Below are 14,508 nucleotides of genomic sequence, written 5' to 3' on the forward strand. Positions count from 1 at the left end.
TAAGTCTTGTCCACAATTTATGCAAATTGAATATCTATTTACTAATGACGGATTAATACTAGAATTTTAACATCAAAAAAGCACTGCTAACTTCTATACAAGTCTCATGGAGGAGGCTTAGAAAAGTTTAAAAATTATAATGTTAAAAAACCTTAATTTAATTTACTCTAGGCCATAAGCCATATTTTTGGATGTCTTCAGAGCCCACCCTGATTGCAGTGTCAAAATCTGGCAAAAAACATTTGTAATGTGGCAACATAATAGTTCAATGTGACATTTCCAAAAATCAGATGAAAAAAGGGTATGAAAAGCTTCCAAAGGTTTCACATAGGTCACATTTTAAAAATCCAAAATGTTAAAAAGCGAGATTTTTTTTTAACCTTCTCTTGGAACACTGTCTCCATCAGGGCTTGCCATTCTTATTCTTTTTGTTTAACATCTATCACTGGGTGAGGTCATCTCCCAGGATAATTCAGGATCTGGTATCATCAATATGTGATTGATATCCAGCTATACATCTTAACCCCGGGCTGACTCATTGCCTGCAGGTTGTGTGCAGCTGGGGAAGAACAGATCAAGCTCAATTCTGAAAAGACATATGTGGTTGTTTGGGGCCTCTTTAGATCCTCTTTTGGATGGGGTGGTAGTACCTTCCCACTCAGGACTATCCCAACTGCAGTAGATGGGCTGTGATGGGTATGCCATGATATGTTCATGGGTCAATGTAGCTCACAAAGCAGTTCTCTCATTATTTTGTGAGCCACATTAGTTGCCAGTTGGTTTCTGAGTGCAATTTAAGATCACCTGCAAAATCATGCATGGCATAAGGCCTGGTTATTTGAGGAAATGCCTGTTCCCAGTAGTTTCAGCCTATCCAGTAATATCAGAGAGAGTGGGCACAATCCATGATGAACAGTATGATCTACTGGTATCTAGGAAGTATGCCTTCTCTGTTGCCAACCTCTTCTCTATAACATCATTCCATCTCTCCCCCCACCCCCTGCACATAAAAGTTCTGTATGACTCCCGCTCTCCAGTTGTTCCAAAAGTCTTTGAAAACCCAGCTTTCCTCCCAGGCCTGGGTTTGAGTGATTGCCAAGCCCCTGATAATTCCTTATGTTCGTTTATGTTTATTTTCTTTATATTATTGTTTCTTCCTTTTCAGATATAAGCCTCCAGACCAATTGGGAATCGGGTGGCCTCCAGATCCAATGAAATACATGGATAAATTAATAATGATCCCTATAAACTCTAAATGGTGATGTTCACAATCCATTAAAAAAAACATAATAACTGTATTATCACTTTCAGAACAATACAAATGATGTGCTTTCTGTGTCTTTTTAGGATACATAATCCTTTTTAAAAAAACAAAAATAGAACATAAATACCCTAAAGCCAAACAGTGCCATGTACTTCAAAAGGAAGCATAGGTATATAAAGTATATATAAAGTATAATCACAGACTAAATCCACTGCAATGCCCAATTTCTCTATCTTGTCAACATCTGTTTACTAACTCCACCTCATACTGTTGTGGGAGATTTCCCCGCATATATTGGAGTGAATGATGGTTGTGTCAACAGACTTCTGGATCTCCAGGAAATAGTGGATTAGTTAGGTGGATGTATTGTCTATAACACCAAACCATCTTCTCGTCTGGTATCAATATTTTTAATAGTAGGATTCTTTTTAAAATTATTTACTTTATATTTTGTTTTTATTGTACCTCACCCAGAATCCTATTTTGTGAGATGGGTGGCTACACAAATATGATGAAATAAACAAGTAAATGGATAAATAAAATACTGTAATGCATTATAAAATAAATTGATCGTGTAGTTCTTCTGACATACCCAAATTGCTCTTTTATACATCCCCACACATTCTTCATCTATTTTTAGCATGGACCACAAAAAAGAAAAGAAAAAGGAAGACAACAGAGACTAAATTTTGTGAAGGGGGGGGCAGATTGTATTAGGAAAGGAGTGGGAAAGTGGGGAAATTCCACAGAGATGAGAGCGGGTAAGTAACTGAAGACAGGAGAAAGAGAAAAATAATGGAAAACTTTCAGGCCAATGTTCAAAAGACCCCACTCCTTTCAACACAACTATTTCATGTCCCATCCATTCTCTTGTTTACAACATCTTCTAAGAGAATGAAAGACAATTACCCTTCCCCAGTTAATTATTAAAGGCAAAAAGTTGCCTTATTACAATAAAACTATAAAGTAAAAAAAAATATGCAAAAGTGATACTTCAGCACACTGCCTTTGCTAAATCTCATTGAAACAAGGATCAGTCGAATCAAATTTTAATATCAGAAAATGTGTGGATTCTTAAGAGAGATGTCATAAGGGAATTTTCAGACATTTGACTTTGATTCTTGCATATTCTGTAGAATAGGAAGCCAAAATACTTTTATTTGATTACATGATATAAAAAGAACTTGAATCATTTAAATTTGTAATCATATATCATTACAGATTTGCTTATCACTGAGATAAATATTTTTAAAGGTTTTATAGATTTCTTACCTGAAATCATTGTTTTGTTTGATGTATGATTATGAGAGTTGGGAAACTATATATATCTAAATAAATAAAATATTTTTTCATAGACACAGGAAAATTGGTTGTTAGTATTCACTTATTAACATAATAGACATATGGAACCTCTAATAGTTTTGTTCCTAACAATAATTTCAATCATGTGATCATATGAAGATAAGTTACTGCAATGCTGGCAAATAATTTGATTTTATTTATTAATTTTCTATTCTGGAGATAAGGCAATATGGCTAAACTTCTTATTAATTTGCCTATTTATTTCTATGACTGATTTTGCAAGATGAAAAGGCTTCCAGAATTTAAAAAAGAAAAAATTTCCAGACATGAAGTTAATTTTGAAAAATCTAATATTTATGTGTGTGAGTCAGAAATTAAGAAACATCAATTTTTGTCAGTTATTATTATATGCCTTATTAGGCAAAGGGATGAACTAACCATACAAAGATGAAATTAGGAGGCTTAACAATGCACCGAAAAATAGTTCAACATCCTTAAGAAGATTTGCATTAAGTTTTCATTTGAATTGATTAATGGATTAATGGAATGTATCTGAAGAAGTCATAATACTTGAATACACTGAGACTAGGATTAGAAAATTCTGTCTGAATACAGTCTATTTCAGGGGTGTCAAACTGGCGCCCACCCCAGCTCCGCAAATGGGAAAAATGTCGTGAAATGTCATGTGATGGAAATGTGAAGTGGTGAGTTTGACACCTGTGGTCTATTTCAATATATTGCATATTCAAGTATTAATCATTCTGTCAAACTTTCTTTCATTTTTTAAAACATATAAAATAAATATGTACCTGCTTTACGTAACCTTATGCTTCTACTGTATATTTATCTTTCCTGAAGGCATATTTTAAAACTTGTTTTGCATATACACATTTTTGTATGCAACTTTCCCAATATGCATGAGTTAGAAATATTTCAAGATGAACATTAGTAAGCTAGATCTTCATTTATGCCACAGTAGATATGTTTTTCTCAGATCATGCTATTTTTCTCAAAAAAAAATCTCTGATATATTCCTTTTAATCACTAGCTGAGTCACTAAAATATTTTCAGTGATCCTTTGAGGCCCTGCTCTTCCTTAATCATATGGTGAGTAATTTAACAGGAAACCATTATTAAGAAGGACTGAATGAGAGGCCACCACACTTGCCTAAATTAATGTTTAAACCTTTCCAAAAGCATGATGGAATTTAAAGTCATTCAATTTATAACTTTTCAGATCAGAATAGGTGGTTTCAAGTATGCATAAAAAATAAAGCCTACCTCAAATTGAACTTGACTTTTGTGAATGCAGCCATGCTGTTTTCTTGGGAATAATATGGAAGTGGTTTGCCACTATAATCTTCCAGGATAATTTAAAATTATCATTTATTTATTTTTGTTTCTCAAGGCTAGTTTTTACCATTGGTATTTTAAATACTCCCATTCAAATATTAATTAAGTTTAGTTTTGATCAGTTTTTGTGACATAATTCAAGGTCAGCTATCTGTCATGTCTCTACAATAAAGTGATATATATGTTTGTAAAATGGCTTAGTTGTGTTCATATTGCTTATTTAAATTTATTATGTAGAATGAATATCACAGTTTTGACTACTGAAACTCTCCTAGATTCACATTCTATGAACTACCAAGACTAATTTAAAGAAAATAGTCTAGCTCTTTTATAGAATTAATACAATTACTTATTTATTAATTATAACCCAGCTAAGGAAAAGTGACTATCATAGTATCATAGAATTAGAAGGAATTTTAGAGACCATGTAATCCAGCTCCTTGCTAGTGTAGAATCCACTGGAACATTTCTGACAAATATATACCCAGATTCTTTTTGAAGACCTTCAGTGAAGGGAAGCTCACTATTTTGAGGTACAGCTTATAGAATCAATATGTTTTTCCCCAGATGACAAACTTGATTTATCTCACCTTTAATTTTAATTCACTGCTTCTGATCCTGACCTCTTGGATACATTCTTTCCTCCTTCCTGATAGCTCTCTCTATATCTAAAGATATCTATGGTAACTCCTCTAAGCAGTATTTTCTGTAGGCTATACATGACCAGTACCTTTAACTGTTCCTCATAAATGTTGGTTCTCAAGCCATTTACAGTCTTAGTATCCCTTCCACAAACTTGTTCCAAACATTCTTTTTTGAACTGTAAAACCTAGAACTGTATTTAACACTCCAAAGGAGTTCTGTGGAGTAATTGCTTCCCCTGGTTTAGACTCTGTCCTCCAGTTTATGCACCCCATTGATAGCATTTGTCTTTTTAGCAGCACAATCACACTACTGGCTCAGATTTAACCTGTGGTAGTCAAAGACACCTAGATCTTTTTCACATATAGTACTCTCAAGCTGGGTCTCATTTTACACATGTGCCTTCTAGTTTCTCTACCAAGGTACAGACATTTATATTTTTTCCTGTTAAATTTCATTTCATTCTACTGTCTAGAGCTGTTTGAATATTCTTTCTTTCATTTGAAATATTGGCCACCCTTTCCAGATTTGTGTCATCTGCAAACTATATAAGTTTCCCCACAAATCACTGACATTCAAATCACTAATGAACATATTGAACTCACAAGGCCCAGGACACAATCCTGTGGTTCTCCACTTGACACTTGCCTCAAAGCTGAATTAAAGTCATTAATGAACTTGTTTATTTGTTACCCAAACTTCCATACTATCTCCATAACTATATGACAAAACAAAATAAAAACAAAATACAGAATAAACAGACAAGACTGCTCAGACAAAAGAAAAAAAGTATATACTGTATTTTTCAGAGTATAAGATGCTCTGGAGTATAAGACGCACCTTATTTTTTGGGGAGGAAAATAAGAAAAAAAAATCTGCCTCTACCTACCAGGATCCATTGGTATTCATCTGGCTAGCGTCCTTAGCAAACAGCCTGGCCAGTTCAGTACATTAGCCTGATTCAGCATGAGCAGCTGATTGCCCCCGAAATACCCCTAATCAGCTGTTCCCAGAGGTGAACTTTAGCAAGAGTTGCTCATTGTGAGCGCACATGCACCTTTGCAAAGAGAAGCTCCTTTGCAAGCAGAGTTGTTGGAGGCTGCTCGAGAGGCTCTCTGTTTGAGAAGCTGCATTTGCAGCCTCCAAAAGCTCCGTTTGAGAGGACACGCGGAGGCTGAAGGGTGGGAGCCGGCGGGTGGGTGGGGCTACATTTGGTGTATAAGACGCACCCAAATTTTCACCCTCTTTTAGGGAGGAAAAAGTGTGTCTTATACTCAGAAAAATACGGTAAATAGCACATCCAACAAGGGCTTTTTCTACTTTAACCCAAGGCCTGGGAGAACAACTAAGTCTTAAAGGCCTTCCAGAATTGCAGCAGGGTTGGATCTACATGGATCTTAGGAGAGATTTCATTTCAGAAGACAGCTTTGGTGACAGAGAATGGGAATAGTAAACCAGCCAAATGTGCATCTAAGTAACAATGGTACATAGTGATTGTGAATAATTTTTATATGTTTAAAAGCTTATCTGGGAGGTTTCCCATTTAGGTATTTACCAGAGTACCTAAACATTGTCTATCTTCATCATACACATATTCCATAGTACCGTCATCATCATCAGCTTGCTCTCTTCTAGATATGTTGGAGCTGATAAGGATAGTTCTTTAAAAACAAGATAACACAGTATTGTTATCTTGTATTGGGAATAGATGGATTAATATATGCAACCATCAAATTCAGGGGTGGGCAAATGTGTCCCTTTTACAACCTGTAAACTTGATAAACAACCTACAAGCTTAGCTGTCTCGGGAATTCTGGGAGTTGAAGTCCACAGGTTGTAAAAGGGCCACATTTGCCCACCCTGATCTAATTACATGCCTTTTACTTGTGAGGTAATGTTGTAGAACACTTTTGTATCTATTGCACAGATACATTGCCTTGCTAGAATCTAAGCATTGTGTGGACTCATTTTACCTCATGTTGCATTCTCTCTTCTTGGCTCTGACAGGCTTTTATTTCAAAGAAACATTTTTATGAGTGTGTTGTTCATTTATTTTGTGGACCAAAGCCACCACAGAACGTTTTATCTACCCCATTTTCAAGTTATCCACCTATTTGATTTTAAATGATCCTACACAAATGAATTAAAATTATCCCACACTAATCTGCTTGATCACAATTACATCTAAAGGAAGTAAGCAAGAACTGTTCAACTTTATGTATTGGTAATATATTTCACTTCTTATTTTTTTCTTAGGGACAAAGTCGCATGAGAAAATTAGGCACATTAAGCCTGAGAAAATAATGAGCCAAAAGACATATTTTATATTTTTAACAAGAATTCTCTTGCTACCAATTAGAGACATTCTTAATTCAGGTATTTCAGCATTATCAGGCAGTTTTATATAATAGTGTACAAGACCATTTTTGATAATAATTTAAGGCCATTATGTATATGCAAAAGATTAATACATTTTAATTTCCAATAATGTGACAGACTCCAGTTCTTAGAATAGAGCATAACCAAGAGAAAAAAAATGTTTGATGTTTTAATTATGCCCTGCAAAAATGCTGAATGTGATATAAAGGAGGTGGGAGGATGTCACTTTCACAGAAAAAAAGTACATAACATTAAAAATGTAAAATGGAATAATCAGAAGGTTGGTAATAACACTGTTAATCAAATAGTTGTTTTATGTTAAGGAGGACAATAAAAAAAAGTAACATATTGATTACAAGCCTTCCATAAGGAAAAAAAAAGGATACAACTTTTAAGGGTGCATCTAGCTTGAAAGAATGGAAAATAGAAAAATGTTTTTAAAAAGTAAAGAAAGTCAGGTAATGTCCTGAACATTATATTTAAGATTATCCAGATCACTACACTAAATCTCCTTGGATTTAAAACTTCCGGATTAATGCATTGACCTACGATGTCTCTGATGCAATATGCAATAAGTTCAAAAGCCAGCTGGATATTTTCAATCCAGATGAGGCTCTGGAGACTAATCCTGATGGCCCAAGGACCATTTTCCTCAGTGAGATTGAGAGACATTGTTTCTAAGGGAAACAAGGAATAAGAACCTGAGTAGTTTGAATGACCTGAGCCAGATGTATGGAACTACAGTAATGTAACAAGAATAATGGTAAAGAAAGGAGTGGAAGAAGCAGATGGAATTCCCACCAGTCCTGTATGTCTGTCATACAGGGCAGAAGAAACTAAAAGAAAATGAAAAGGAATCAGTCAAAGTTGCAACGTTTTAGAAGGGAATACCTGAGCCAGAGCTATTATGGAGAACTATGCCAGACATAAAACAATGTTTTCCTTCTCCTAACACTATGATAAAATAAAACAGAGATAAATATCTAATAATATCTAATAAGTATGCACCATATAATATATGCATTAGTTAAAAATTAAAGTACTCCATTCACCAAATGCAGGAATGGCAGTACTTAAAACAATTTACACCAGCCAGTTAAAAATGTTTAATCAAGCAAATAGGTCATATCTAGGGGTGGGTTCTAAAGTTTTTTACTACTGGTTCTGTGGGCGTGGCTTATTTTGTGGATGTGGCTTGATGGTTATTTGACAATTCTTTAGGATTTAGCAGAGGTACTGGTCTACCAGGCTTTTAACTGCTTGCAGAGTTGTACTGGTCTACCCATTTGTTCTTGGAGCGTTCCAGTCTACTCATTTGTTTCTGGAGGCACCGGTCTAACCATTTATTTTTCGAGCGCACCACACTGCCTTTAACACTTTGAAGCCTCACGGCAAGAGTTTAAACAGTTTTTTTCCTTCTAGCCGATCAGCTGGGACTCGGGTGGCAGCGAATAGATTGGGGGCAGGGCCAAATAAAAGGTAAGAATAACAGGGGGGATGAGAGGGCCCAGCTCCTGAACAAAGAGAACCGGTTTGGTGACATCATATCGTCACCACTAGCGGCTCGGCCGAACAGCACCGAACCAGGAGGAACGCACTACTGGTCATACCTATTTTTAAGTGCTGCTGGCTCTGAGAATAAGGTCATTCTCTTTCAGTACTACTGGAAGATGGAGCTTGCTTGTTATCAATTACTAATTCCTACATTACTGCATGCCAAAATATACTAAACACATGGTAAAAATTACAAGTGGTCCTTGACTTACAACCACAGTTGAGCCCAAAATTTCTGTTGCTAAGTGAAACATTTGTTAAGTGAGTTAGCTCCATTTTATGATACTTCTTGCCAAAGTATTAAGTGAATCACTATAATTGTTAACTTTTGTTGTTAAGTGAATCTTCCCTACTGACTTTGCTTGTCAGAAGGTTGCAAAAAGGGGGATCATGTGACCCTGGGACACTGCAACTGTCATAAATATGAGTCAATTGCCAAGTATCTGAATTTTGATCACATGACCATGGGGATACTACTACAGTCATAAGTAGGAAAACTGGTCATAAGTCATTTTTTTTCAGTGACGTTGTAACTTCGAATGGTCAAAGTTGAGGATTACCTGTAATCCAAATTTCAGGTTACAAAGATGGAAGACCTTCATACCTGTAATCTAGTGCTTGCACTAGACCAGTGTTTCTCAACCTTGGTATCTTTTTTTTTATTGAAAAAGTTTTTCAAATACAAATTTTTCCCCCCTTTTTTTCCCATTAAATCTCCATTCTGGTTCTATGAGTTGTATATCAACTGATTGATTTCCATGCTGATCTGTAACTTGATAAGTCATCACATTAGAATCCAGAGCCACCTCTCTTGTATTTATAAATAGTCCAGCTGAGACCTCTGAAGGAGAATCCAGAAGCGGCTCATCTACAAAGACCTCTGTAACTTGTTGTTTTTCCATTACTTCCACCTCCTTCTGCTTATCTTGAATTTCTGACTCTTGCTGATTTTGCTTTTTGAGAACCTTGTAGTAAAATTCTTCCGCTTTTTCAACAGTATTTAGCTGATATCTTTCTCCTTGATATCTCAATATTATTGCAACTGGAACGTCCCACTTGAATGAGATGTTTTGTTTCTTTAGCTCAGTCACCAAAAATCCAAATTTCTTTCTATCTTTTAGCATCTTAGGCGGCAACTCTTTATATATCCAGATCTTTCTTCCATACAGTTGTAGAGTAGAATTAAAGGATTTTTGCACAGTATCGTTTCTTATTTCTTTATCTGTGAAGTAAATCACCACATCTCTAGGCAATTGCCTTTGCTTTGCAATCCAAGAATTTATTCTATAGGCCTTGTCAATCTTACAAGATACCTCCTCAGGATGAACCTTTAAAATCCCGGCCAGAACTTGAGCAGATATTTTTCTTAAATCATATCTATTATTTTCATGTAACCCTCTCATTCTAACCGCAAATTCCGTAAACCTGTATTGCATCATTGTAACTTCTTTTTCAATCCCTTGCTTTATATCTTCTGCATTGTCTCGTGACCAGCTTCCTTTTTAGACTTTACTTCTAAACTATTGTCTTGAATATTTATCAAATCATTTTCAATTCTTTGTATTTTATTGTCCAAATTATAAATCTTATCATCAACTTCCTCCATTTTAGACTCCATTGATATTTGTATCCATCTTTATAACAATTTCTGAAAAAGCATTAGTCACTGTTACAATCTTTCGTTGCAGATTATCATACTTTAGTTGTATCATTTCTTTAATTTCCTGCCTAAATTTTTCAAGTTTCTGGTTCACAGTCTCGTGATATCTTGCCATTTCCTCCAAGACAAATTCTTTTAAATTAAAGCCATTCTGCTGAGTCTGTAGGCTCAGAACTTGTTCACATAATTGTAAATGGGGGAACACCCCCCCACTGCTTGTTTGTCAGGCTTTATTAGTTTTAACGCCATCCTGCCACACAAACAAACTCTTTATAAAGAAAGAAAACTTTTCCCCAAGCAAGATCAAGTACAAATCTCCAAGAAAAAAGAAACTTAAAATAGATATTTTTCTTCTAGATTCTAGCCAGCACTGTATATTCCGCTACTTTGTAGCTTGTTACGGAAGGACTTTTGCTTTCGGCTTTCTTCTTCTTCTCAAGCCTCAGCAGTCGCCATTTTAAACTTTTTTTTTCCTTCACTTAAAAACGCTTGTAAAATCATTAAAAATACTTGCGATTTAGGGTCCCAAGTCCAAATCTCGTCCTCTTTAATTAAACCATCTGTTAATTTTATTGATTGGTCCGGTCCCAGTGCCTGGCTCTGCAAAAAGGCAGAGTTCTCCCGAAGCCCGGAGCAGCGGTGAGTGGAAATAGGGAGCCACAACCTGCTCGTCCCCAAGAGTAAAAAAAGAACTCTGGGGACTTCGCAGAGGGCTCTACCTGCCCTCACCTGCTCTGTCTCACATTTCCTTCTGGAAATGGAGTTTTTCGAGCCGCCTTTCAGATGTAAAGGTGGCTCTTTACAGGCAACGGGGCTGGCGGTCACAGAGGACTATCTGGCGGCGACGGAAGCCAGACCGGAAGCCTCAATCTTGGTAGCTTGAAGATGGGTGGACTTCAACTCCCAGAATCCCACAGCCAGCACTGCTGGCTGGGGGATTCTGTGAGTTAAGTCCACCCATCTTCAAGCTACCAAGGTTGAGAAACACTGCACTAGACACTAGTGGTCCCTGACACTTTCTGTTTCAAGCCCCTGGTTACATTTGCTAAACTCTGCCCCATCCATGTTGGAAAGAGGGATTGGTAGATGTTTTTCCCACTTTCAGGTGTTGGCAGCATGGGAAATAGGGAATTTACCGATTGTTTTCTTTAATCTTTAACAGAAACAGAACAGCACTATTCCTAGACTTTTGTTTTTGTTACAAAACAAAATAAATCATTGCTTACTGCTTCCATAAGGCTTACTGCTTAAGCCAACCAGTACTAGCAAAGTAGGAATAGCATAGACTTATATACTGCCCCATAGTGCTTTATAGTACTCTCTAGGCAGTTTACAATGTCAGCATATTTACCTCAACAATCTGGGCCTCATTTTATTGAGCTCGGAAGGATGGAAGGCTGAGTCAATCTTGAGCAAGTCAAGATCAAATGCTTGCAATAGAGCATTATAACCACTGTGCCACCACAGCTGCTCTTAGCTACCAGTGCCCTTTTAGTGAATCAAAGTATATGTCCAAACCATAGCCTTTCTTATCAGAAAGCTTTGTGTAGCAACCCAATACCCAGGAAAACCATTTTGTTACAGGGTCACCTTTGTCAGATTTCATCCAATGTTAACCATCATCCTTCCCAATCTAGACACAGTTTCAGCATCTGCACACTCTCAGCCAAAAATACAATGGGACCTCATCAATGTATTTAGTTGCTTACATACCTACTTACTTGTTTGTTAACTTACTAATTTTCCTCCTACTTTCAGTCACTCCTTGCCTCAAGAGCACATCACTTAATTTAATTTAATTTAATTTAATTTAATTTAATTTAATTTAATTTAATTTAATTTAATTTAATTTAATTTAATTTAATTTAATTTAATTTAATTTAATTTATCGCATTTCTATGCCACCCAACTCCCAAAGGACTCTGGGCGGCTTACAGCAAAAATAATGCGAACATAGAAAAATTATTAAAAAACACGATAAAAACATTTTTAAAACATTAAAAGCCATGCACACCATTCATGGCCGGATCTCGCAAGATTGCAACAGTGAGATCAATGGCCCCAGGCCTGCCAGAAAAGCCAGGTCTTCACCACTTTCCGGAAGGCCAATAGGGTGGGGGTAGTCCAGATCTCAGGAGGTAACTGGTTCCAGAGAGCCGGGGCAGCCACAGAGAAGGTCCTCCCCCACGGGCCCACCAGCCGGCATTGTTTAGCTGATGGGACCCAGAGGAGACCAACTCTGTGGGATCTTACCGGTCATTGGGAGCTATGTGGTAGAAGGCTGCCTTGAAGATAGCCTGGCCCTGAGCCATGTAGGGCTTTAAAGGTAATAACCAACACAGAGTCCTTATTCTAGGGTTGATAGGAAAGAAAGGAGAGATGCGCAGTGGGTGAAAGGGAGGGAAAAGGAGCCATTGAACAATATGCTGAAGTTTATATGCAACTGATACGCCCACCTTTGAAGACTAGTTTTCATTCCTCTTTCTTTGTCCAATGAAACAGGGCTGGCATCATCCTAGATAAATGCTGGAGCTTTTCATTTCTCCTATTCCAGGTATTTCTCAGCAATAGCTGAGAAAGTGTTCATTACAGGTCTGCCTTCCGTGCTGGTAAAAGGGTCAATAAGTTTTTCCCTTACATTATGATTTTTATGGGAAAAGGGGCCACTCTTTCAATGACTTTTGACCCACTACCTAATTAATAGACAGAATATGCTGCATTTCACTTCACCAATTTTTGAACAAGCATAATAGGAGCTTAGAAGAGCAAAACAAGTTTCTGTTCCTGCTTATTTCCTGATTGACACTCAGTGACTTTGCCCAGGGACTCTGTATAAATATTACATGGAGCTTTGCAACTAATCATCCATGCCCATTTCCACTAGGCTTGTTTTGATCATCTTGGACTACTTATGCCAAGAGCTAGTTGAGGATGAGTACAACTCTTTAAAACCTCTTCTTTTTCTCATTCGCTTTCATGATTATTTTCAACTACCTGCAGTATTCCAGTTTTGGCATCGCTGTGTTACAGTTCCAAACTTTCCTGAAAACCAGGTTAAGAAGGTGGTACCATGAACTAGTGTTCAGCAATAAGACCATTATTACCATATGTAGGTTTTAGTACTATTATTCAATATCTATATGAAATTGCTGGGAGAGATCATCTGGAGTAGTATGACATATTAGAGTTTTGACACTAGGTTCTATTACTTTTGTTTTGTAACTCTAAAGGACCTATCAGTAACCTTTGACATTGTCATTCATAATTATGATGATGATGGAGACTAATGAAAATTAATCAAGGAGGGAACCAACCTAGAACTAAGGAGAAATTTCCTGACAGTTAGAAAAATTAATCAGTGGATTAATTGCCTCCAGAAGTTGTAGGTTACAACTTTTGAAGTCTTAAAAACATGAGAGGTTTTTAAAGAAGAGATTGTACAACCATTTGTCTGAAATGGTACAGGGTTTCCTGCTTGAGCAGAGGATTGGAGTAATAGACTCCAAGGTCCCTTCCAACTCTGTTATTAGTGAGCAAATAATGTTATATCATATGAAATTGAAGCTTTGGGATTGGACTGCAATCTATTCTTGATTAGGTTGCACTTCTCTTAAAATAGAAAGTCTGTACTAAAGGAATATCCAAGAGTTTCATTTGACAAATATTTGGCAGGTATGATGCTCACTAAGGCATGAGTATATTATGCCCATGGAAAGTCCTAGATTAGTTATCAGTACTCTTCCTGATGATAAGGATTCCAGAATAGCTGAATTTATTCATGCAGTTTAGATCACACCCAGTTTGGCAATGTTTTAACAAGGGAATGAATAAAATATTATTGTGGTTGCCAATCTATCAGATCTCTCTGTTCAAAGTGTGAAATTGGTTCCTTTCTTATTACAACAATTCTTTCTTGGAATTTATAAGAAGGGGAAAACATTTTAAAGCCAGTTTTTAATAGAATATATAAAGGAATGCATTCTGAGATAACTGGGAGTAAAGCTTGAGATTTAATGTGATTTTTTTCCTGTAAGCCTTTTCTCCCTTGCATCTAACTATAGAGCAAACATGTCCCAGAAACCTCTTTTCTGAAACATTTTCATGTTATTGTCATTTTTTCCCTACTGACACAGCCTTAAGTTACCTTTATCATACTCATTTTATAAAGTGTATCCTTTGTTACCACACCATAGATTTTGCCCGGAAACAATTGGACTTGCTTCACTGACCTCTCAGCTTTTGGTGACCCTTGGGTCACCCTTGGAGTGACCTATAGGGTCAACACTATTGGCCACTTTAGAATGTGCAGACAGCTCTCTACCACTGCAATCTTTGACACTGTCTTCCAAGGCAA

This window comes from Pituophis catenifer, unplaced genomic scaffold (genome assembly GCF_029215685.1).
Source record: "Pituophis catenifer annectens isolate HBS135680 unplaced genomic scaffold, rPitCat1.0.hap2 SCAF_6, whole genome shotgun sequence".
Lineage (NCBI taxonomy): Eukaryota > Metazoa > Chordata > Lepidosauria > Squamata > Colubridae > Pituophis > Pituophis catenifer.